The following is a 26,562-nucleotide window of genomic DNA, read 5'->3' as shown; positions in this document are numbered from 1 at the left end:
CTGAACTTGCCCTCCATAGTGCTAGGTACCAAGTGCAATTATATGTTCATTTCCTTTGTGTCCATCTCTCCACTCCCCTATAGGAGTTCGCACAAAAGAAGGGGCTTAGTTTGTTTGTTTGTTTAATATTAGTTTCAGAGGTAGAATTTTATGACTCATCAATTACATATAACACTCTGTGCTCAACACAAAACATGCCCTCTTTAATGCCCGTCACCCTGTTACCCCATCCCCCACTCACCTCCCCTTCAACAACTCTCAGTTTGTTTCCTAGAGTTAAGAGTCTCTTTTGGTTTATTTACCACTGTATCTCCAGGCTCCACATGAGGACTGGATATAGTAGACGCTGTGTATGGTAGCATATTGTTGGATAGGTGTTAGAGAAAGCCTCCCCTGGCAGGGAAAGGTATCATGTGCTAACAAGCAGAATCAGAAAGGATTTGGGGACAAGCTGTTGATAAGGCTGGTTTGCGCAGATGCTTGCTGGGGAAGCAGTGTGAACTAGGGTAGGAATATGGGGAGTGGCAAGCTTGGGGGTTGCTTGCATCAGAGGTAGGAGTTCGGGATGCAGTCTGTGGGCACTGGGCAGCCATTGAGGGTTTGTGTGCAGAGGATAGACATATACAAACCAGGTTTAGGAAGACCCTTCTGAAGGCTGCGGTAACAGCAGCTCCCCTTTCTGGAACACTTACAGTGTGGCTGGCATGGTGCTAAGCCCTTTAACTATATCACCTCACCTAAGTCTCTTGATACTTCTATGAGATAGCTCCTATTTTTACCCGTGTTTTACAAACAAGGAAATGAAGGCCAACAGAAGTGAAGTTTCTTGCCTCAGTAAGAAAGTGGGAGAGCTAGGATTTGGCCAGAGCTCAGTGCCCTGCTTCCTACACGGTACTACTTCTAGATAATCATTCATTGCACCATCAGGTGCTTCCCCTGTGCCCAGAAACAGGGTCCACTCATTTGATTTGCTTGGGCAGGTGGGTGGAGACCAGCAGACTCATTAGGACAAGGCCAGCTACTCTAATAATCATGCAGTTCAGGGAATGGTAGGAGTAGCACGAGCTTTGGAGCCGGAGGGACCCCCAAGTTTCACATCTAGTTCCAATACCTATGGTTATGAACCCTTGGGCAAATCATTGACTGCTCTGTGACTCAGTTTCCTCATCTGCCAAACAGGAAGATCCTTGAAGAATCAATGTTATCATAGATGTGAGTCACTAAATTATCACTGCCAGTGAAGAGGCTAACACTGAGGTAGGAGATGTATAAACTGGCATGTAGTAGGGCAGCAATCCACACTAGTTCCCATTCTATTCCCTTCACAGCTGGGATCCTGGGGACTCGGGTAGGGGGAACGTTAAATGCGGATAGACAGGACGCATTCAATTCTCAGACACAGGAAGGGGAGAAGAGAGGAGAAGGAAGCCTGATGTCCGTGTTGTGAGCAGGGAGCCTGATGAAGCCTTTGACAGAAATGGGGCAGCCCAGAAGCAGGGTTTGTTTTGGGCATTTAAAAAAGACTCATTCAGAAGAGAGAACAGAAATATCCCGGCAGCTGCTTGATAAACCTTAGCCTCGTTATGCAGTATCTGACAGAATCTCCTTGGAACGCAAGCTGCACACAAAGACACTCCTGTCTGGAGGGAGGAGAATGGATACAATGACCTTTGATAGCCCTTTCCAATTCTCTACTGCTGTGACAAATCCATAAATTCCCACCTAGATGACTGAAACAAGTTGAGACAACAGCTTATAGGGCTCTGTGTGACCAGGTCCCTGCCTTCTTTCCTACCCCCATCTCACCCATGTTCCCCCAGTAGCCTCTCTATCCCAGACTCACTGGATTTCTTTCTGGCCCTGATACTCGCTTTGCTCCCTCCAGCTGCAGGGCCTTTGCACATGCTGTTTTCATTGTCCTGGAACACTGTCCCAGCTCCTCCCAGCCATGCTTCAGATCTCAGCTCTAAGGCTGCTTCTTCAAAAAGCTGGCTCTCAGCTCCCTGCTTAGGTCATGGCCGGCTCACCTCTGTCTCTCTCCTAGCACTTCTGCCGTTTTTAATTTGTCTTTGTGATTGCTGGATAAATGTCTAACTCCCTCACTGGACTGTAAGCCTATAAAAAGCTGTGGATCTGTGTCTGTTGTTGCTTATCATTGAACCCTTGGGGCCTCTCCTGAATTATAAACCTGCCTCCTACACCCAGCCCTGAGGTAGTCTCACAGGCACCTCCAACTCAACATTTCCAAGAAACCTTATGAACCCCTCCAAAATGCTCTCTCTTCCTCCAATATCCTAACCTCAGTCACTGGGCCCTCCATCCACCCAGGTGCCCAAGATAGAGACCCTGACTGCCTTCTTCATTCTCGAAACTGCCCTAGACCCAAGGAGGGGCCCAGGAAATGTTTGCTGAGTGAGTTCCGTGGTTTCACCCCCCCACCAGCTTAACGCTCTCTGCCCTTGGAATCCCACCTCTGAACCCTCTGCATCGCCTCCTCCTACATTTAGTGTGTCTTGGAAAAATACTGGTGGCATATTTAGAAAAATTAAACCAAACCTGCCCTACAAAAATACAAACATTCCTTTCTCTTACATTTCCTGTTTCCCTGAGAAACGGAATAGTCAAAAATAAACAAAGCGATAGGATGGCAATATTTGTCCGCAGATATGCTTTGCTGGTTCTCACCGTGAGGTTTATGGCACAGAACAGGCTTGGGCCGCCAGCCTGTCTCCCATGAGGATTCTCCTGAGTGCTGCTCACGGTTCAGACAACATCTCCCGTGAAACTGTGGATCTGGGACCATCTGAATTGACTCGAAGCGTCTAAGACTACTCTGAATCCCGTGGAGACTCTCCGCCATGGCATTTCCAACTGCCGGGGGTTTCCATGTCACTTTCTTCTGCTCACAGGCTGCTCAGTTCCATTTCCCGGTGGGAAAAACCCCTGTGACAAGTCCGATGAGCCCTGACATCGTTCCTCTTCTTAGCGACTTCAGAAGATAGTTCCAGAATAATCACACCACAGGAGTGTCTGCATTTCTTTGTTTCAGTTTATATCCACACTGTGATGTCTTAAGGTTAAAGATACATCTAAAGCTTTGCTTAAAGGTACACCTGTTGGGGTTGTATAGAACAAGCACTGCTTACTTGGGGCTAGGAGCGAAGGGAGATACCATTTTCTCTGGGTTGGGGAAGCTGATTCGTGGAACGCCACAGCATGAGAAAGAAGAGCAATGCAGGCTTTGAAGTCTGTTGCTGTCCCTTCCTACAGGTGCACTCCAGGGACAAGTCTCCTAGCCTCTCAAGTCTTGGTTGCTTTTTCTGTAAATGGGCAGAGGCACACCAGCAATTCAAGGGATTGTGAAGATTTGCGTTTGTATGTCAAATACATGCTCTGGAGAGCTGGATCCCAAGCTGAAATTCTTCGGGGATAATTTGAACCAGCGGATTCACATCCTAGGGCAAAACCCCCTGATTACCACCGGATGTAGTTACGAACATTTCTTTCAAAGTGTTCATCTCTGTACTATTTAATGTAAAAATTGCTTTGAAATGACTTAAAAATTATCATTAAGTTGATTAATGGATTGATCAGATATTCCTTACATAAAAAATGACTCTATGCATTATTTTCTAGTACAGAAATATACTTAGCCTCTGATGATGGCATACTGTCTGGTTTTTATCCTGTAAATCTTGCATAGCATTTCATTTAATACAGAGAGCTCTGACCCATTACAGCTGCAATGATAGTACCCAACTTTAAAAAATATTTTATTTATTTATTTCGGAAAGGGAGAGAGCTCAAGTGCACAAGTTGGTGGCAGTGGGGGGTGGGGGCAGTGGGAGAGGGAGAAGCAGACCCCCTGCTGAGCAGGGAGCCTGCCATGGGGCTCAATCCCAGGAAGCTGAGTTCATGACCTGACCGAAGACAGATGCTTAGCCCATTGAACCACTCAGGCTTCCCGACTTTTTTTTTTTTTTTTTTTAAAGGTTTTATTTATTTATTTGACAGACAGAGATCACAAGTAGGCAGAGAGGCAGGCAGAGAGGGAGGAGGAAGCAGGCTCCCTGCTGAGCAGAGAGCCCGATGCGGGGCTTGATCCCAGGACCCTGGGATCATGACCTGAGCCGAAGGCAGAGGCTTAACCCACTGAGCCACCCAGGTGCCCCTTCCCGACTTTTTTTTAATAACAGCTTTATTGAGGTATAATTTCTATACCATAAAATTCACCTTTTTTTAAAGATTTTTTTTTTTTTAATTTGACAGAGAGAGAGATCACAAGTAGGCAGAGAGGCAGGCAGAGAGAGAGGAAGGGAAGCAGGCCCCCTGCTGAGCAGAGAGCCCGATGTGGGACTCGATCCCAGGACACTGAGATCGTGACCTGAGCCGAAGGCAGTGGCTTAACCCACTGAGCCACCCAGGCGCCCTAAAAGTCACCTTTTTATAGTAGAAATTCAGTGTAGGATAGTCATGGAGCTGTGCAAATATTATCACTATCATCTGATTCCAGAACATTCTCATCACTCAGGAAGAAATCCCATGTCCATTAGCAGTCACTCCCCAGTCACCCCTCCCTCTAGCCCCTGGCAACCAATGCTCTACTTTCTGTCTCTATGAATTTGCATATCCTGGAAATGTCGTATAAATGGAATCATTTAGCCCATGACCTTTTGCAACTGACTTCTTTCACTGAGCATAATGTTTTCCAGGTTCGTGCATGCTGTAGCAGGTGTCAGGACTTCATTCCTTTTTATTGCCAAATAATATTCCACTGTGTGGATGGTGCCTGATTTTTAAATACACCTTGGAATGGTCTGGTTGTGTATTTCCAGTGACTGCAAACCATGAAGGCAAATGAATGTCTTAGCAAGTTTCAGTGAACAAGGATAATACTTTGGATCAGAAAGAATTATATTAGCCAGCTGGGCATCTCACGAATGTATACTATTTGGGAGGGAAGCGGATTTTTTTTTACTGGTAAACCAACACTGGCTGGCAGGTATCTGCATCCTGCCTTGTCTGCTCTACTCCCCATTGTTTCTTCAGCCCTTGCAAACAGAGAGCCTGAGCCAGATCATTGGGCCAATTACTGAAGCAAGCAAGACCTCAGCTTCTAACACATTCTTACTGACTTTGTCATCCCATAAACAAGCTGATAAAGGGAAGGGCTAAGAAAGATGTTTAGGAGCCAAAGAAGGAAGTTTCAAGAAATGCTGGTATGGGGTATCCATGAGTAGAATAAGAGAAAGAAAGTTACCCCTGGTTTTCCCTTTTCCTTACAAACCCGTTATCCCTTCCCTTCTGAAAATGACCTAAGTCATCCAAACACTTATGGGTACCTTTGAAACCATTCAGAGAGGAAGCTTTGAGGGGTGGATTTTATAATCCTACCACCAAAGCTAAAATTGTGATTGGCCTTATATGTTTATTTTCATGTTTATTGTTGAGCTCCATGAGGGCAAGGCCAGTATTCATTTTGTTCATTGTTTGCCCAACACACAGCAGGTGTCCAGTATATGTTGATAGAACTCAGCAAATGAATGTAGGAACAGAGTGCTGAGAGCTGTATAAATATAAATATTCTCATTACTGCCACCACTATCATTATCAGTACTGACCAACTGCGCTACTTTTAGAGATGCTCTCTCCCTGGCATCGAACTTCCCGTCGTTCCAGGAGCTCAGTATACTTTTGGTATCTCTATCTTTATTTGGGCCCCACCAGGGCACCACCCTTCCTTTGGCCTCTCCTTCCCGCTTCCTTCCATCTATGGAGGAGAATACAAAGCATAGTGAGCACTTGGGTGCAGCTGTCTGGGCTGAGCACGGGGCTCTACCATTGCCGAGCTGTGTGTCCTTGGGCAAGTTATTTCACTTTTCTGTGCAAAGCACTTAGCTGTGCATGTCAGGGAGGGCTAGAACCATGCTAGCTGTCGGTATTATTGTTAACCTCCTGCTGTTCTCCAACTGCTTCTGTGTCTCCCCATCTCACTGCTCCAGGCTTTCCAAGGTGACACCTGCCAAGAGCAACCTGGTCTTCCAAGTTAAAGGCTGGCAAGGGTTTAAGGGGTGACCCATGTGGCCAAAGGTCTGCATTCGATGGATGTGTGTTGGCAATGGGGAAGGCTGTCCCGAGGTGATGAATCTGAGCCTGAAGACAGAAGTGGATGAGCGTCTTTCTGGCTCTTTCCTGGCCTAGAATCAAGAGCTCTGTTTGGACACCATGGAGGGATCTGATAGCCCTCGAAGGTCACCCCTGCCTACTCTTCCTCATGGCACTATACACTGGTGTTTCCTGCCCGATCTGATAGTAAGATAAGCATTGTCCTACCCGAGGCGGTCAGACGTGGGTTGGGACCAATCCGCACAACAGAACGTCTTCCCTATACGAGGATATAGGTCAGAGAGACAGAGATCCTGTGCAGGGTCATGTCTCCAACTAGCACCCTCCAGCCCCCACTTTGCTCTGCCTCCGTGGTTATTTATTTCTTTTAAAGATTGTATTTATTTATTTATTCATTCATCCATCCACCCATCCATCCATTCATTTATTTATTTAAGAGAGCATAAGCAGGGGGAGCAGCAGGCAGGGGGAGAGGGAGAAGCAGGCTCCCTATTGGGCTCTATTCCAGGACCCCGGGATCATGACCTGAGCTGAAGGCAGACACTTAACTGACTGAGCCACAGGCACCCTGCCTCTCTGGTTATGCGAAAGATGTAAGAGAGGGAAAGCATTGCCTTTGCTTCATCAATAAGGAAACTGAGATGCAGGGAGAAGGTACTTGCCCAATGCTCCAGAATGAAGCTTCAAAACCAAGCCTTAAACTCTGGGGTGAGGCCCTCTTGCCAATTCAGAAGTATTTCTGCCCCAGCCCCTGTCTTCTCCACTTTAAAAAAAAAAAAAAAAAGTTTTCTATGGAACACACGCTGTGCCTGTCCCATGGGAGCAGCGCCTTGCCTCCAAGGAGGCTTTTATTCTGCAAGTTTCAGACAAACGTTGAAAAAAAAAAAATACTGTTCCCTGAGGAAGAATGGTGGGAAGCTTTAAAACTGTGCCCGTTTTTTATTGGGGCTTGCCCGAGACAGACGCTCTGCTCAGTGCTGTTCCGCATTTTCCGCTGGAGCCAAACAAAAACCCTGGACACGTGCAAATGGACAGGGAAGAGTGGTGGGGGGAGAAGGCCGACAACAGTCACAGCCACAGTGGTCAAGGCCACGGTGCCATCCCAGTTCTGCCTGTTCTAGTGGAAGTGAGAACAGCCACCAGGTGGAAACGCTGCTCTCCGTTTGGGAGTGTGCTGTACGGGAGTGCTCACTTGGATAAAGGAAGGAACTTGGTCTCAAAATCTTGCGGTGAGGCTGTTTTAAAGCCAGATAATGTCACCGCAGCGTTCAGAGAAGATAGCAGGCAGATTCTTCACCTCCACTTGCCTGCAGGAGCAGAGATGTGGGGAGAGGAGGGTCGGTTTGAGGATTGTTCTCAGCTTCCCTTCCACACCTCTGCAACCGGATCAGGCGCCCCCGGGGAGAAGGGTGGGTGCCCAAGCAGGATGGGGACAGCATCTCCACAACAGTCGGGGGAGGGCAATGGGGCTGAGTCTCCGTAAGTTCTCCACTGAAGGTGTGCAAGTGGATGCAGCCGAAGGAAAAGCCGTGAGACCCACCCAGGGTCACGACTGGCCTGGAAGATGGCCATTCCCAGTTCCTGAAGTTTCCAGGGAATGCTGGATGACTCGGGTTCTGGGCGAGTGGCAGAAGAGGGGAGCGCTCCTTTGTACGCAGCTGGGAGGTGCAGGGAGAACAACACTGTCCAGGTCTATGGAGGAGACCCTGAGGGACAGGGGCATGGTTCCCAGGACTGGCTCTCCTGCATGGAGAGAGAGAAAGTGAGGGCTGAGCAGGAGCCCAGGGCAGTGTTGCAGAGAGCTACTATGAAGCCCCTCACCGCAGGGAATGGGCAGGGAAATTTCCACCATCTCTCCCAGAGGGTAAAACTATCAGGACCCGAGCAGACACTGGGACCTTGTGCCGAAGACTAAGACATGTCTCTGGATGTAGGACTTCCTTCCTTTAAGGAAGGAGTCATGCTGGCCACCGATGATAGAGGCCAAAAATTATTCGGTGTCTACACGAGGCAGATTCCACAACAGCTGAATGGGCCCCTCTTACTTTATCCTCCTGAGCATTCCATCCTAACTCTGCTGTTATCATCCTTAATTCGCAAGTGAAAAATTGCAGACTGAATTAAATAAACATCTTGCCCACGTTGGCGGAGGCCAGAGTCCATGATTTGGGAACACTGCCTCTCATAGAGAGGACCCTACCCTTAGGGGCTCACAGGTTATTTTAAGATCTATAAACGAATGATTTCAACTCAATAATGTAAGCATTCAAGAAAATTATGAAGAAAATGCTATAGAAGCAAAGAAGAGTGAGTATCATCTGTGAGGGAGAGGGATTGCTGGAAGAAGTCTTATGGACAAGGAGACACTTGCACCGGGCTTTGCTGGTTAAATAAGAGTTTGCCAAGTGGAGAAAAAGGCTTTTCAGGCAGAGAGTGTCCCCAAAGAAAAAGCATAAGGGTGTGAAAATTCTTGAAGGACTTAGGAAACATCAGGGCAACTGCAGGAGTAGAAGGTCAGTGGAGGGTGATCTTGGGACAGCAGGGCTGGCCAGGGTTTCATATTTAAGAAGACCCTCAAATTTGGGCTGGGCTCATTAATGTTTTTTTCCAAATGAGGATATACACACAGTCGTGTGTGTGTGTGTGTGTGTGTGTGTTAACAACAATGGTTTGTTAGATGTACAAATTAAAACTGTACCACAACTGTGGTTATCCTGTTCTGGAATTTCAAAAAAATAAACCTGGTGTCTCAAAAAACTGAAGGGCTGTCTTTGTCTTTCAGAAACACACCCTGAAGTATATTCAGATAAAAGGATTGGGTTTGCTTTAAAATAATCCAGTGTGGGCTGGGGGTGTAGAGGTGACAAGATTGGGCATGCGCTGCTGTGATGGGGACATGGATGGTCATCATCTTTCTCTACTTTCTTTGAAAATTTCCATAATAAAACAACATGTTTTAGAGAGGCCTCCCTTATTCTGAGTGGCTTTGAGGGGCCCTAGGATGTCCCTCATTGTGAGAGAGGATGAATGAAGAGGAAGGGGGATCATGGGCTGAAAAGTAGATTGGAGCCAAATTGTGAAAAGCCATGTACACTATTCTGAGAGGTTTGGACCGAATCCCACAAATGACAGGGAGTCCAGGGAGAAATCTGTAGTAGGAGACTGACACCGTTAGATTCACATTTGGGAAAGCTCACATCTGGAAGATGGAAGGGGTGTGGGTGTGCTTGGGGAGAAGGGATGGGGGCAGGTGGAGGACCCAAGCTAAGTCAGTGGCCACGGGGACAGAAGGGAGGGATGGATGTCAACAAGATCTCCTTCATCTTTGTTTTCCCAGCATCAGGCTCAATTACAGCTCCTTGTCACGACAAGTAATTCCTTATTGTGATAGGTCAATAAGAATTACTTACTGCCTCTCCGGCTAGACGAGGTATGGCCAGACCATGCCCATCTTCCTCCCTCCCTATCCCTGGAGCCGGCCCAATTCCTGGTAATAGCCGATGGTTGAGTGAATGGGTGAATGTACAGCACAGGGCCGTCTCTGATCATGAAATCTTTGAGGAAGGAATGACTCAGTCCTGCACAACACCTGATCCATCACATAGCCCTTTCATAAATGTCTGCGGGTTGGTCTAAACTGATGTGAAATTGCAGGACACCAGTGCCGGAGGTGGGTGAGGGGGGGTTGGTTCTCCCCTTCGGAAAAAGCAATTTCCTCTTAGCACAAGAGCTTCCAAAAAGGCAGTGGTTTCTGAGCTGAAAGGGGATGGGAAAAAACAGGCCAGGCACAGGGTTTGTCCATTAATATGCCAGCCCTTGAAACTTATGTCTCCATCTCTCTCTTGGTTCCTTGATGAGATGCTTCCTCCATTTCAGATGGATGATGTTTTTCCCCCTTCTAAAAAAAGCTTCTTGATGCTTTTAGATTAGGCAAATGAGCAAGGGCAATGTTCATTTTTTCCTCCTTTCATTTTGAAAATGCGTGGCGTGCCAACAGGCCGTTGGACGGAATGTTCAGAGGCCACATAATAGAACAACAGAGGCTGCCAAGCTCCTAAATCACTAACCAGACAGGACAATCCCAGCTCTTGGGACTTAAAGACCCCTGGGCCAGCACTATGAGTCCCCAACAAGTGAAAAGATGGCCCACAGCCTGAGGTCGCAGCCGGGAAGAACACCCCTATGTCGAGGAACCGGAAATTCAAAGTGGTCCACGGCTTCTTGAGCTCACCTCCCTGACAGCTGCTTACTGATGGAGGAAAGCGGGTCCTTGTCTGCAAAATTTCAGGGAGTTGGTCCAAAGCCAATACTTCCTTTCTGAACGGTAGTTTACTCATTGGTAAAATGGGTCGAAGTGAAGGAATGCAAAAGAATAAAGAGGATCTAAACGCAGGTGTCTACCTACCATCTCCTCTCTCCAGGATCTGTTGAGCTCTGATACCCAAAGTGGGGTTCTTGGACCAGCGGTATCAGGGCTCTTGTCAGAAATGCAAAACCCCAGCCCAACCCCAGACCTACTGGTCAGATGCTACCTTTGGCAAGATGCTCAGGGGATTTGTGTACAATGTTAAGTTTTGAGAAACATTGGTTTCTCTGACCATGTGATCTTGGCTAAGTTACCTTACCTCTTAAATTTATTCATTTATAAAATAAAATATATTACTTTAAATGGCTTCTAGATCTGAAGTCCTATAAGGTACAGGGACTGCTAATGAAAACCAGCCTTTGATCCCAAAATGTACACAGGAGTTTCATCCTTGTTTAAAATGTCGGGTTTTTTAAAGTGGCCAGATCATCAGGGAACATGTGTGGAGGTGAGGCTGCTGGGCTGGGTTGTGTTAGGGTGGTGTGGAGCTGCAAGTATGACTGTGCCTCCTAGACAGCCCCATTTGAAAATATTGTGTCACATGATCGGCTCTTAAATCCCAAATTTTGGTTTCGAAAACACAGGCTCCAGTAACATTAGACACAGTCCCAACTCATGGTAGATTGCTTGCACCGATGTTCCCAGTTATTGGCTTCCCTATATCCACGTCTTTGCAATGTGACTTTACAGGTCCTTTCCAACAAAAGATGGAGTCTATTTCCCCCCACCCTTTGAATGTGGGATGGCCTTGTGACTTTCTTTGGCCAAGATAGTGCAACGAAAGTGATGCTGGGAGTGCCTAGGTGGCTTAGTCGGTTAAGCGTCTGTCTTGAGCTCAGGTCAAGATCCTGGAGTCCCAGGATCGAGTCCTGCATCAGTCTCCCTCTCTCGGTAGGGAGTCTGCTTCTCCCTCTAAACCTTCCCTTTCTCGTGCTTCTTCTCTCTCAAATAAATAAAAAAATCTAAAAAAAAAAAGTGATGCTGGGTTCTGAGCCTGGTGCGCTCGGGGCTAGCATGAGAGCAGCAGGAGAGTTCCCGAGAGTTAAAGGGCAGGGGCTGCCCCTTTAGAACAGTGAGGCAGCACAGCACTGTCTTGAGGGCGAGGTAAGGCTGGGTCCTGGCTACCTTTGCCTCCTTCTGCCTCCTTCTTAGGGCGGGAATGAACCAGGAACCCAGGTGAAAACGCCTTTCTCCAATTTTAACACTTGCTAGGCATCTTAAAAGGGGATCAGTTGGGCACCTGGGTGGCTCAGTGGGTTAAGCCGCTGCCTTCGGCTCAGGTCATGATCTCAGGGTCCTGGGATCGAGTCCCGCATCGGGCTCTCTGCTCAGCAGGGAGCCTGCTTCCCTCTCTCACTCTCTGCCTGCCTCTCTGCCTACTTGTGATCTCTCTCTGTCAAATAAATAAATAAAATCTTTAAAAAAAAAAAGGGGGATCAGTGACGTTGCTAAAAGACTGGAGCTCTATCAGAAAAAATTCTCAGCCCAAGGGCTAGCAGGGCAGCTGGGTTTTGCGATTGCTGCTTGCTCACAGCTGTGTGGGTGGTGGTCTGCACCAGGGTGCCTGGCTGGTGAGGGGAGGCAGAATGGGCACTCATTTACTGAGCCACGTGTGCATCTGGCACTGGAGACTGCTTTTTCAGCTTGAAGGAAAGCAGCCTTTTCCAAGTCACCCCCCTCAGAGGGGTTGTCTCTTTCCTAATTCACTCAAGGTCTCCACATATGTTAGTCTCTCCTCCAGAGAGAAGGATAAAGGAGCTATGGGTGTAGCCAAGTGAGGCCAGTTCTGGGTTGAACACTGCCTGCAGGACTTTCACTTTTATTTCTCATTTATACTGCCCTGTAACTCTACCAGATAGGAACTACTGTGGCCATTTTGCAGATGGGAACACTGAGGCTCAGAAAGATGAAGAAGCACACCTAAGTTTACCCAGCTAACAGAAAGGGGGGCAGGCATCTTTACTCAGATCTGTGTGAGCATCCTGATGCCCAGGTGACACCAGCCAGGTTTGAGAGTGGTGACAGGTAGGGCTGCACCCGGACTCAGATTCAACTTTACCTGCCTGACCTTGACACCTCATTGCCTTCCCTGCAGAAAGGATGGAGTGAGCTCTGGAAGTACAAGCTAAGAAGGGGTGTTCTGGATCTCCACAAAGGCCCTGTTTACTTATCATCTCACAGCTGGGCTGGATTAGTCCAGCTTCGGAAACAGCTTTCAAAAATCAGCGGGCTGGAAAAGTCCAATTTGTCCTGGAGAATGCACTGAGGCCCCACCCATGTTCGTCAGTGTCCCCTGCCCTGTGTCCCCATGCCTGACCTCTCTATTTTTGTGGTACCTTTCCACCTCTTTCTCTGGACCTCGATCAAAAAAAGTCTCAGCTCTTTTTTCCCCTCCTCTGTTTCCACCTTTGTCAAAATCTTGAAAGACCAAATAGGAAGGAGAAGCAGAGGAGAGGAAATTCCTTTTAGGGCTGAGCTGCCTGGAGCTCCTTTCACTTCCTGCCTCATTTCCGTGAGGCCTACCTTTATTGAGTTGAGGTGTGAATCTTGAGAAGCTGGGGGCTGTGTTTGGGGCCATTAGTGAAGCCCAAGTTCCTTCACCCATGAGGGGCAGCTCAGAGGGGGGCTTGAGGTGACCTGGGAGAAGGGCAGCTGGAATGTATTTTCTCACAGCCACACTTGGGTTAACATTCCAGAAAGTCAGGGCCAAGAAGGACTTACAACTCAGCAAGTCCAAAAGGCTCTGACCCTGGGCTCCTTCACCAGCTGCAAGGGGCTGCGGACTTCTGGAAACTAGGTGCAAAAATGTTCCTCTCTACGTTTAAGGAATTGTATTTCTCAAGGAGAGGCTCAGTGGGCTTCTTGTGTTTCTAAAAGGGGGTGGTGACACTGCCCTCTAAAAGTTAAGTACACAGAACACTTCTACTTTATATGTACTTTTTGTAGAAGGGGAAACTGAGGCCCAGAAGGGTGAAGTATCATGCTCAAGGTCATTGAAGTGACTGAGCTCAGATTACATACAGCCCAGCAGAAGTATGATTTAGAATGGGTGGTGGGGGAGACTTGCTCTTCTCAAACATATTTGCCAGAAGTGGAGCCTTATCAGTGCTGTTTAAACTTCGAAAGGTTGACCAGATAGCTCTAAGGGTAAGCATAAAGACTTTAGCAGAAGTGCAAAGACAAGATCTATGATCCAGGGGAAGAAAGGAGTCAGAGGTTGTCAAAGGATAGATCCTTGAAGATATGTAACGCACACCTGTACCAATCAATGGCAACACCTCTCCTCCCCCCACCTGCCTGCTCAAGCCCAGGTGGTGAACCTGGATACACTTCCCACCCCACCCCGATGCCTAGAATCCAGGAACACTTTTCCCAATTCATTGATCTTTCCTTTTGCCATTCATTCAGCCAATACTGATTGGTTTCTTAACTCCATACAAAATGCCAGGATACAGTAGTGAACAAGGTCTCTGGCCTTCATGGAACTTGTTCAAATTGAGAAAACTGGTGACATCTTTATAATAATAAGAGGGGACTCCGGCCCAGGGTGGGGTGGCATAACTCTGTCGTGCCAAGAGGCTCCTCCTTGAGCTTTGAGGTGCCCCCTCCTTCCCCTAGAGAGGGTTCTGACGGGAAGAGATGACACTAATGGTCATTTGTTTAAGATTCGACATCCTCCATCTCAGTAGGGTCCCCGAGGTTTTCCTGACTCCAAGGACACTGCGGATTCCCAGCTCATAATAAATGATGCACATGAGCATGCCAACCCTTTCTTTCTATGAGGCAATCCTTGGAGGCCTTTGCCAAGATAAACTGTTTGGCCTTCTGCCTTGAAAGTTGATCCTCTTCCGAGTCTGATTATTGCTTTTCTGAAACACAGGGACAATGACATCATTGCTCCCTCCCTGGCTTGGGGATTTGATGGTCAGCATGAAGTCAGGGTTTGGAATGGTGCCTGCTCTTTGCCAATGCCCAGGGAGGCCTGGGGTGGGGGCCCTGGAGTGAAGCAAGCTTGTGAGGGAGGAGTGGGCTCCGTGAGGTCCCCAGAGGCTGGGAGGAGGGTTCACTTTCCAATCTGTTGTTGGCATCTGGGTCGGCCTTGCTGTACACAGGAAGGGCAGCATTCTGACAAGGGCTGAGTACCTATCAGTTCATATGCACCTGCCTGGCTATACCAGTTGTTAAAATATTGGAATACTTTCATTTCCATTGGAAATCATTTGCTGGGGTGCCATCCTGTCATTCTAGCTGCCTTGGCTTCTCCCCTGGGCCAACTCCTCACAATTCCTCCCAACAAGCCCCTCTAGGCCCTGTCCAGCAGCCTTCTGATGGTTGATGCCTACTCCATACTTCTGATAAAGTGTGGCTACTACTCTTTGCAAAGGGATGTAAGGACTGTGGCTGGCCCGTTGGTGGCCAGATGCCTGCAGGAAGCTGTGATGGTGTGAGGTTGGGGCAAGGCCTGGGCACTGCTGGTAGGAATTCCCTCTTGCCACAGCGTGGGGTCCAGTCCTCATGTGATCAAGGGTTAACACTTCCTTGGCCAGGGGCTGGAAGGCACCACAAAGGTGCTCTAGTCTAGTCTACTCAATGTGCAGAGGAGAACATGCAGCTCAGAAAGGGGAAGTCATTTGTTCAAGTCATAGCAAGGTAGTGACTGATCCAAGCCTTCTGTCTGTCCTTTCGGTTATGATACCCAAGGTAACATCTCCTATACCCAAAAGGGCCTGAACTTGGGAAGAAAGATCACAGGTACTAAGGTGGTCTACATATTCCCCCTAGAACACAACTTTCCCCCAAACAGAAAGAAAGGTGGCACCATGTAATGAGAAAACTTGGGGCCAGAGGAGAGCAAACCCGCATGCTCTGAGGAGCTGGACAGTGACTGATCCCCTGGGAGGGGGTAGCATCATCATGGCACCCAAGGGAAGCAAAGATCTTGGCTTCAAGGAGCATGAAGACATTCCAGACATTCTTCTACCCCTCATCAGCTCCCTTTCTGCACCCATGATTGGTTTAGCAGAACAGGAGACATTTTCTCTAGTTTGAGTGGGTGTCAGACTGCCTCAGCGGGGAGTCAGTCACAATCACATTACTCAGTAAACTTGGCACGGACCTTAGTAGTGGTCTTGATTTGGCAGTACATGGGCTGAATGTGGCCTGCAGATCTCTTTCTTTGGGCCTACCCGGTGTTATTGATTTTTTTTTCATTAAATAACTTGCCAACACTTATAAAGTGGATTTTATATGAAAACTTGGATATAAGGCTTTTCTTAAATAATCTTTGGGGATCTAGCCACTGACGTGCCAATGTTTCTGGAGGCATGGCCAGCTTCTTTTGGTTGGGACATGTAATTCTATTTGCCACCACCCACTCCCATCTCTCCAGCTGGCTCCAGGCAATTGTTGGCCCAGAGGTGCTCAAGGTTGCCACCCTTGGCCCACCACTACTGGCCCACAGTCTTCCTGACACATGACACTCCCTTTCTTTTTGTTTTGGGAAAAGTTGTGATCTGGATGGAATACATAGGCCACTTCAGCATTCATGAACTTTCTCCCTAGTTTCAGGCCCTTTTGGGTATGGGAGGTGTTGAAGGTCTCAGTCCCATCACAGGGACAGTAATGAGTCGAATACTGGGCTGTGATTTCTGAGGTCCCTCTTTTCCTCTTTGCCCACTTCCTTCCCCAGCAATGCCATTCTTTCCACCCGGGATACCCAGATCTTGACATTCCGTGACTAGTGCCACACCTAGACCACTGGACTGTGCAGACACTTGCAGGACACCTGCGATAGGCCCTGCATGGTGATTTAAGCGCAAGAAAGACACCTTTCCCAACCATCAGTTTCAAGGATCTCAGTCATGTTTAGGGTAATAGACAAAGACACAGATGACCAAAGGAAAGGCCAACTATGCTGCATCATAGAAAAGGTTTCAAAAAGGATGACTCCCATCTCCCGGGGAAGGGACAGGAGGGATCAAGAAAGGCCTGATGAAAAACAAGGTGTTTGAGATGGCCCTTGAAGTTTGACTAGGATCTCCAAAGATAGGAATTGGTTGGGGTGGGGAAGAAAGAGTGTTCCAGGCAGTTAGAGGGAATGGTTTGTGAAGAAGCCGGGGCAGGGAGGAGGGCGTGCATGTAGCAGAGTGTGGCGGGGCACAGGGGCAGGGGGGAGATGATGTGGGGCCCAAGATGGGAAAGTTGGGTGGAGCCAGGCCTGGGAGGGCTTTGACTGCCCTGGCAGGAGATGGGATGAGATGAAGCCTGGGAACCCCATGAAAGTGTAGACAAGGGAGAGGAGAGATTTATACTTCCGAGTGAAGGACTGACAGCTTGTTTTTCAGAGGGAAGGAGGGGAGGGAGGAATGTCGATGAACATCTGCAGAGGTGGGAGGGAAGGGGACACTTGACCTGCTCTAATCAGGGAACGGTGAAGGGAGAAGCAGCACAGGAGCGCAGAGTCACCAAGCTGCCATTCTAAGAATCACAGACTTTCCCAGCTGGAAGAGGCTTTGGAGGAGTCCAGCTCAACTTCCTCATGTTACATTGGAGGACCCCGAGGGGCCCCCGGGGAAGGGGCAGCAGGGGAAATAAATCCTGGGAGGGCAAAGCTGAGTAGTCTTACTTTCACAGTGCCTGACACATAGTAGGTATTTAGTAAATGTGTGTTCCAATGACTAAAACGTTGATTTCTGCATGGAACTGACATGGTAAAGCTGGAAATTTAGTTCCCTGGATACCTGGTTAGTAATAATTTCCATGTGTGTCCCCTGCCACCACTCCCAGGAGCCCTCCTCTTTGAAGGAAGACCCCAGGGATACCTGTACCCCGCGTGGGCTGTCAGGTCTCTGGTGGGACCCAGTAATGGCTCAGGAGCTGGGGTGCTGTGAGCTATGGGCCCCTCCCTCTTGCCCACGCTCCTCCCAAAGGCTTATGTAAGTGGGTGGTGGTGGCCCAGCAGGCTGGTGGCTTCCTGCGGCAGTGGCAGGGCTGGGCATCCAAGCTGGCACCGCGTGAGCTCACCGCAGCATTCTGAACATTTGGGAACACAGGAAGGGCTGCGCTTTTTAAGCTCCCTTTGTTTTCAAGTGGGGTCTGGAGCCCACGGGGAGGAGAAAAACAAAACCAGGAAAACAGATGGCTTGCTCTGCGGAGACAGCATGTATACTCGCTGTGGCTTCTGTAAGTACTCATGCACCCTTGGCCCTGTACACACACGTGCATCTGCACATCCACACACACACACACACATCCGTCAGGCACACAGAGACACAGACATCTCAGAAGCCGAGACTTCTGTGGAGACAGCACCCAAACCTCACAACAGAGGGACAGTCCCACATGCAGATGGCAGATGAAAACATACACACATCTATCTAGAAACATGGAGGTCCCCATGCCCCGAGACACACACCAGATACACATCATCATACTAAGACATCCAGACACATGGACACACAGAAACAGTCTTGGAAACTCTGGGATGTTCTCACAGAAAGATTCACACACTGAACACACACACGTACTCATCTCTTCTTACCACCAGGGTCCCCCTGTACAAACACAGAGGAGTATTTTCCCAAAAAGTCAGGAAGCCCACTGGTCCCTTGGGAACCTCTGTATCTTTAAAGAAGACCCACAGCTCCTGCCTCAGCACACTCGTTGCCCCCTCAGCCTTGGGACTCAGCCTTCTGGAGAGAGTGGACAGGCAAGATCAAGTTTTAAAAGGCTCCATGATGCAGGGAGCAAGTCCTTTTGCCTTTCCCCCTTTCCCTGTGGTGTTTATGTTTCTAGAATGTTCCATGTAGTGTCCTCATATAATTTAAAGTTTAAATTCTTCTTTCACAAAGTAAATTCTTTATGAATAAAGAGAAGTGAGGGGAGCTGGGCTGGGAGAGATGACTCATGGGAAGGCATCTGGGGTTGGTTGGAGCAGCAGGGTCACCTGGCCTGCCCTGGGGGACTTAGGCACTTTTCTCATTGTGCTGATCAAGTGTAGCCCAAAAGGGGCTGGAGAAAAGAAGGTTGAAGAGAAGGCCTGGGGGTGGGCTCCACAATTCCTCTGATAACAAAATGAGAGAAGAAAATGAAAAGTCACTGGAATTTCTGTCTACCACTGGGGAGACACCTAATTCTCCCTTCTACAACCTGTGTTGTCCCTGGAATGCTTGCTTTGAGTTCCCCTATTGAAATGGAAAAGTGAGGGCCTTTCTCTGGAGGCAGAGTCTCCTCTCTCCCTGAGAAGAGGTCCAGGGGAACAGTGAGGCCCTCTGGAGGGAATGGGACAGCAGATGGCTCCCCACACCTGGGGACTCTGGCATCACTGCCCATTAGAAAGGGAATCTGGAGCTTGCCAGGAAATTGGGAGGGAAAAGGGGTTTGGAGCCTGAGAGATGGAAGCTCAAGTCCCCAGGTGCGAGCCTTTCCATTTTGCCCCCCAAATTGTTGGTAAAATTCAGTATCCTCAGAAATTGCTCTGGGTTCCAGTGAGAGCCCGGGCTCAGTGACAGCAGAATGGCACCCCTGGTCTTCCAGGAATTGGTGTAAATCTCCTAGGAAGTGGTGAGGATGAAGGTTCAAGAAAATGAGATTGAGAGCTCAGAGAGGTAAGGAGAGAGGCCCCGCTGACCTCTGGGCAGCATGTATAGAAGCATCTTCAAACCCTAAAGCACCAGGCAACACATTAACTTAGACAAGAACTATCCTCGAAAGGTTTGGGTTGAGTGGGTGATGATTACAAACATAACTAGGAAAGAGGCTGAAAAGGCAGACTCCCTGGGTTGGATCCTGGGGACGGCCAGCTCTGGCTTTTTTTTTTTTTTTTTTATTTGTCAGAGGGAGAGAGAGCGAACACAGGCAGACAGAATGGCAGGCAGAGGCAGAGGGAGAAGCAGACTCCCCGCCGAGCAAGGAGCCCGATGAGGGACTTGATCCCAGGACGCCGGGACCATGACCCGAGCCGAAGGCAGCCGCTTAACCAACTGAGCCACCCAGGTGTCCCCAGCTCCGGCTTTCTTGAGCAAGAAGTATGGGGTGAGTCGGGGGGGATACTGGCCAGTGGGAGTTCGCTTCCTCCCTGAGCAGCTAACCACCCCCCTCCAGCCTGGCCCCAAACAGCACCCCCTTCTCTCACGATCTTTTCTATTCATCCACAGATTTATTTTAACACTTTCTAAATGTTTCTCAGTCTATTTCGCTAGAGTCACTCTCTGGGAATTTCTGTTGCATTCTTCCTTTTTGACCAGCTCTTCAATCTAAGTATCTCTTGGCAGTTTCTTCTTCAAAGCTCCTCAAACCTCCGGGAAGAGGAGGCTGGCTGGTCCAGGGAACCATAGGGGATGTCCCCAACTCAGGAATCAAAATGAGTATGTAGTGTAATTGTTTTAAAAATAAAATTCAGTACAAGTTAATGCCTGATGAACAAAATATTGATAATTTAAATAAAGGCAGAATCCAGCCCTGTATTTGTGTACTCCTCCCTCACTCGCCTCCCCCTAATCCCGGCCCTTTGTGGATTTGAGTCTTGGCTTTGCCTCTTACTAGCTGAGCATACTTTTTTTTTTTTTTTTCCTTTCAAAGTTGATGACAAACCATGAGAGACTTTTAACTCTAGGAAACAAACGAGGGTTACTAGAGGGGAGGCGGGACGGGGGAATGGGTGGCTGGGTGACGGACATTAAAGAGGGCACACGATGGAATGAGCACTGGGTGTTATATGCAACTGATAAATCACTAAATTCTACCTCTGAAACTAAGAATTCTCTATGTTAATTAATTGAATTAAATTAAAATAAAATTTAAAGTTACTGTATAGTTTACATATAGTAAAATGAATATATCTAAAGAGTACAGCTCCATAAATATTTACATATGTGCACAGCTCTATGACCACCACTTGATCACAATATGGGGGCATTCCCATCACTCCAGAAAGTTCCCTCTTAGAACAAACACCCCTTCTTGCTTCAAACCCTTCAAAAGGTTTTTACTGCTGCCGGGTAAAGATCAGATCCCTCTGTACTGGCTCCTTCCTGGGCTGCAGGTGTGTCCCCTCCCTTTCCGTCTGAATCCAGATACAGGTGTGTTTCACCTAAACACTCCAGTCTGTCTAGCATACCACACTGCTGAGACTCTCAAGGCCAAACTTGACCCTGAATTCACTGATCCCAGCCCTAACTCTAACCCTAGCTGGAGAGGCATTTTAAGGCCTTCAAAGGCCAGATGGTGTCTGAGGTGTCATTGTGGCCACCTGTTTTGAAATCCTCAGCTTTCTGGGCCCTGAAGTCACCTGAGCACATCTCCTGCACAGCTCTGTCTGCTTCAGGCTTAAGATGGGGGGATGTCCCTTAAGTTTCCCCAGGGTAAAGAGAATTAAAATCTACCTAGAGTCAAATAATTCACAGATTCTTAGAGCAGGGAGGACCATTGGCAACCACCTGACACAACTCCAGGCTTTCAGAGATGGGCAATCTTAGAGGTGCTGTGTCTTTCTTAAGGTTCAGGAGTAATTACACTTTTTACTGAACAGCTACTATGTGCCGGGCATCAAAGTGCTTTATATTCATTATCTCATTTGATCTTCCCACCACCCTATGAGGTGGGCACTGTTAAGATTTTTGTTTTATGTATGAAGATGCTGAGGCCCAGAAAGGGTAAGTGACTTGCCTAAGGTCACACAGCAACAAAAGATGATGTAATGTTTGAACCCAGAGCAATCAGACTCCCAGCACCTCCACTCTAAAGTCTGCTTTGCCCAAGTCAGAGACCTTTTTGTGACACCAAAGGCAGGGAAATGAATAGTCCAAAAAATGAGGAATTTGTTTTTGGCTTTTATTTTTACTTCTTACAAAAACAAGTCACATAGCAAAGGCCCAGGATCATATCCCCCTTTCAGCTTGTTCACCGGGTACCAGAGAGATGTTACAGATTGGCAGATGGGGGCTGCTCTGGGCAGATAAGGGTATGACAGCATCACTGGATGGGGGGTGTGGGTTCATTGCACAATGCAGGAGCATTGGGGTATGGGAGTGGGAGTGCTCCCATATCATGAGGCACATCGTGAAGCCTGGATATTCCAGCACTGGCTTCTAGCACGTGGTAGGAGTAAGGAGTGGTGATCTCTTAGGACACTGGAGGCAGCAGATTGGTGTTAAGAGGAGACTGGAAATCACAACCTGGACATGAGGTTCTACCCCTCCTCTCCCCCCAGCCCTGAGTAGTGAGGGTGCCAGGATGCCTGGGGATCTGGAATGTCTGCTGACATTTTGCAGCCATGTGACCTCAGGCAAACGACTTCCTCTTTCAGTCTTAGGGTCTCATCCGTAAATGTGACTATATTTGTGAGCGTGCAGTATTTGGTAAGTCCTAAATTAGTAGGAAATAAACACTGTGACCTTGGGCAAGATACCTTCCCTTCGAGGCCTTAGCTTTTTTATCTGAGATCAGGGAAGGGTCACATGATCTCCAAAGTTCCTTCCTGCCCTAGGATTTTATGACTGTGAACGTGTAGTCCTCTGCTCAGGGGCTTGGGGGCAGGAAGCTCAGTGCTGGGGCAGAAGCCTTCTCAAGCCCTTCCCCTTCAACAGCTGTCTGGCAAAACCTCTCCTTAGCCTTCTTCCTATTTATTTCTGAGTTTGGCTCAAGGGTTGATTATATTACTGATAGAGAAATAAACGAAAAGGCCAAGGCAATCACTGCTTCACTGTGTTTCCTTGATCTTATTTTCTATTTATGGAATGCAGAAGAGTAAGGGACTGCCTTGGATGTCTTTGGCACTGGCTTCCATTAGTTCATGGGATTGTTATGGATGATAATATTAAGCCCGTCACCTGGCCCGCACTTGACAGTTTATACAGTGGTCAAGAGTGTTGGCTGTGAAGCTACAACCCTCTGGTTCTATTCCAGCTCCTTCACGTACAAGTGTATGACTTCAGGCAAATTACATCCTTCCGCTCCATACCTCTGTTGCTTTGTCTGTGAAATGGAGCAAAAACAGTGCATAGGCCTGCTGAGGCTTAAGGGATGTGATGTTGTGAAGCATTTAGCATCAGGCCCATGGTAATCTGTAACATATTGTCTATTATTTGTACAAAGCCCTTCATATTCATTTTCTCTCTTTTTTTAAAAAAAAGATTTTATTTTTAAGTATCTCTACAACCAATGTGGGGCTTGAACTTACAACCCTGAGATCAAGAGTCACACAGTCTACCGACTGAGCCTGCCAGGCACCCCTTCATATTCGTTTTCTGATTCGACACACCTATTGGCTTCATCAAGCTGGTATGATTTAATTACCCTTGTTTCTGGCTCAGACGGTTAGTAAGTGGCAAGAGCCTATCCCTTCTATCCCACAGTTTCTGAAACAAGGCCAGGCCATTTTCACTGTTACCCAAGGCCCTGACCTCTCTGTGGAAAAATAAGGCAATACTAGAGGAAGTGTCCTTCAAAGCAAGTTTGGTCCCAAGTGCTTAGGCACTAAGAAAAGAGGAGGGATCCTGGTGGCTGGGTAAGGCCTTTGGTGCGATCCTGAGGACAGCAGGTTTGGAGACCTGTGGCGGAAGGACAGGAAAAGAGAGCGTAGGAGGGAAATGACATTGGTCAATGTCAGTTCAAGAATGATTGAGTCTATTTAGAGGACGGTCCAGGCGCTGCCCCCTGGGGCAGAGCATTCTGGGAGGAGAGTTGTAGGAGATAAAAATGGAAGTAATACTTGCTAATTTATTGAATGCTTATAATGCGCTGTTCCTGAGCACTCCATAGGTAATTACTTACAAAATTCTCACAATCACCGTATCAAGTAGGGACCAACATTATCCCTGTCTCACAGATCAGGGAATCACCGCACAGAGAGCTTAGGTAACTTGCCTGAGGTCACAAAACTGATAAATGGCAGGGCCCAGATTCAAATCTGGATGGACAGGCTAGCACGAGAACCTATGTTCTTAATTGCTATGCTACACAGCTGAACTCAACAGGAGCGTGGTTAACCAAATAAATTCATGATTCTCAGCATTTCCTTCTACACTATATGGAACTGCGTAAAAATACTGGCTCCTTTGTTCACAGAGGAGATGCAGACAGTCATCATGGACCAGGGCGTAGAGGCATCCCTGACAAGGAATTTTAGCTAGGCTCTGGAATACAGATCTGACCACTTCACTCCCTTGTTAAATTCACTCTCTTGTTAAATTCGCTTCACTTCTTTGTTAAATTCAGGCAGCCTCCAACAATTCAAGTGCTGGTGATTTCTTTACCTCAAAGGCTTTCATGGCTCTTCCTGTTGTTGGTTGCCTGTTCTCCTTTTACCCTTTCCTCATTGAACTTCTACGCATCATTCAGGACTGCCCCCAGGCATTGCTTCCTCCCTAGAAAGCCCTTTGTGATTTCCCCTTGTTGGGTTCCATGGCTCCTCTGGGTTGCCCTTGAACCCTCTGCCCATTTTTACTCTCCACATTGGGCAGAAATGATGTGGAGAGGGAGTACTCAAATGTCCTCAACTCTGTCCTCCTTATATATCATCCCTCGATCCATCCATCCATCCATCACCTGTCCACCTATCTATTTTCTATCTTCCATCTTCTTTATCTTTATCCTCAGAATCTTGTACTGTATTTGGCATATGTTTGGGGGCTCCACAGATGTTGGCTGAATCAAATGAATCAGAATTCCCAGTGACTCTGATAAGAGGGAAATATTTATTCATAACTGATACTGCATTGCCCCACTGGCTCATTTTCTCAACTCAAATCAGAACATATCTGTAGAGAGTGAGACCAAATATTTGAAATAAGGACATCCGGGAAATTGGAACACTCTTCTTCATGGTGAAGGACCCTTATGTTTTCAAGTTTCATTTCAGGCCTCACCTCTTCTAGGAAGCCTTCCTTCTTATCCCCAGGCCAACATTAGCTGCCTCCTCTGCCCATACTCCCAGGTATGAACTACTGATATCACAAGTTTATCACTTACATTGTTTCTTGGTCCCCTGCTACACTATAAGCCCCCTGGGAACATTTTTTGGGTGGGATGTTCCCAGAATCTACTACAGACTCTGGCATAAGACAGCTGTTTAGAAATGTTTGGTGAATTAATTAAATGGAATTAATGAAATGGTAATCAAGGAGATTAAAACCTCCTTGAAGGATGACTTAGAATTCCTAGACCACTGGTTTTCAAACTATGTTCCTCAGAGCACTAGGTGTTCTATCAAGGGACTGTGGGGGGGCCTCTGTTGGTATAGGGAAGGGGTTGAGCAGGTAGGACTCCAGATCCTAGCCACTCAGTTGTCCATAAATATACTCAATACTTGCCTGAGCACATGGGTCTACCCTTGACTGAGAAAACAGAGTCAGAAGAGGTATTATAAATAAGCACAGGGTTTCCAGTCTGGAACCCCTGGTTTGCCCTGTAGCTTACAGCTGGGTGCACCTGGGTGTCGGCTCCTCTGTCTCTTTACAGCAATATGGGGGCAATGACACCAGTCTCTCAGATCGGCTGTGAGGATTCAGTGTGGTTTCATGGCATCATCACATAAGAGAAAAGCGGAAATAAATCATGCACACATGTTAGTGAGTGGTGGTTAAAATATGGGCCATCAGGTGGGGCGAGTGTTTTTCTGCCTTGGGATCTGAGTGGTGGGGCTCATGTGTTTACTGGTTCTGAAGCTCTTGGGCCCTTTGGGATTCCTGGGGAACATGTGAAACTATGCACTCCAGACCTCTTCCCAGGGTCTGATACAGAGGTTCTGGAGGCCCAAGAATGTGCATTTTAAACAAGCGTGCTTAACCCAACAATTCCCCTCCTAGGTATCTGAAGAAAGAAGAATAAGAAATAAGAAATAAAAATATATATCCATACAAAAAAGCATATTAAGTGTTCGTAGCTCCATTATTCATATTAGCCCAAAGATGGACAGCGCCTAAATGTCCATTAATTGACTAATGGACAAACATAATGTTGTATGTCCACACAATATTAATTTCACCCTGAAAAGGAATGACATTCTGACACCTGCTACAACACGGATGAACCTTGAGAAGATTATAAGTGGGAAAAAAAAAAGGCCAAACATACAGAAAAGGAATTGTCCAGAATTGGCAAATCTAGGAGACAGCAGACTAGCAGTTGCTTAGGGCTGGGCGGTAGGGGAGAGGAGGGAGTGTGCAGTGACCCTTTCATGGCTACAAGGTCTCTTTTCATGGGGAGGAAACCCTTCTAAGGTGAAGGTGGTGATGGTTGCACAGATCTGTAAATATCCTGCACACTTTAAACAGGTGAAGTGTATGATATGCGGATGATATCTCAGTAATGTTAGAAGAAGAGCCAAACAAATGGCCTCTGAGGGAGATGAGGGGTACCCCACCGTTTGAGGAACCCTTTTCTGGTTTCTCAAATTAAGCACTGCTGGATTCACAGGGGTGCAGACTGATCCCCCTTGGCCTCCAAAGGTGGGAGCCCCCACTTCCAGTACATTTCCTCTGGAAAGCGTCTCACTGTGTTTCTAGTTAAGCATGCCCTCCCTCTTGCAGAAGGGGGCTGTGAGGCACCTGGAACGTGGTCAGTGTCCCATCCTGAGCTTTTCTGATCAATGCCCAATGAAAACAATTTGCAGATGCATCTCAATGTATGACGTTATTTGTGCTTAACCATTTAAAATTTATACTTGTATTACTATGCAGATTCATTATGAGCATGATCAAATATGCATGCACTTTACATTTTATAAGATGAGCTTAAAAAAAAGAAACAGGGAAATCTTTGAGGGGTGATATTTGGGTAGAAATCTGCATGAAACTCATGCTCACACTTTCTTTGTGGCACCTAATCTCTCTCCAGAACTCAGAAGCCCAGTGTGTCTTTGAAATCAACAGTCAAGGTATGTAAGAATATTTAGGAGGGGAATCAGAGATATGTGGAGGCAGAGCAGGCTCTTAGAGGGAGGACAACTGGAGAAGAGAGGAGGGACTGCGGGGGAAGCTCTAGATGAAGAAATCAGAAGGACCCACGTTCAAATCCCAGTGTTTTAAAGCTACAATAGTTTTCAACTGGGTGCAGCTGACCTTGAGTTTAGC

At 47.5% G+C, this 26,562-nt stretch overlaps 1 protein-coding gene and 1 long non-coding RNA gene across 5 annotated transcripts in view; one reads left to right on the top strand and one right to left on the bottom strand.

Annotated features, from left to right (window-relative positions):
- Positions 1-26,562, bottom strand: part of SYN3 (synapsin III) — a 449,385-nt gene that overhangs the window by 81,846 nt on the left and 340,977 nt on the right. The window lies entirely within an intron of this gene.
- The window catches only part of LOC116592868, a 32,412-nt gene continuing 25,287 nt past the window's right edge, over positions 19,438-26,562 (top strand). For all 3 annotated transcript variants that reach the window (XR_004286638.1, XR_004286639.1, XR_004286637.1), the window contains exon 1: positions 19,438-19,525. This is a non-coding gene — a long non-coding RNA (uncharacterized LOC116592868). The remainder of the gene's footprint in view (positions 19,526-26,562) is intronic.

The sequence above is a fragment of the Mustela erminea genome, chromosome 6 (genome assembly GCF_009829155.1).
Source record: "Mustela erminea isolate mMusErm1 chromosome 6, mMusErm1.Pri, whole genome shotgun sequence".
Classification (NCBI taxonomy): domain Eukaryota; kingdom Metazoa; phylum Chordata; class Mammalia; order Carnivora; family Mustelidae; genus Mustela; species Mustela erminea.
Note: the sequence above shows the minus strand (reverse complement) of the source record. Positions and strands in the feature narration are given on the sequence as shown.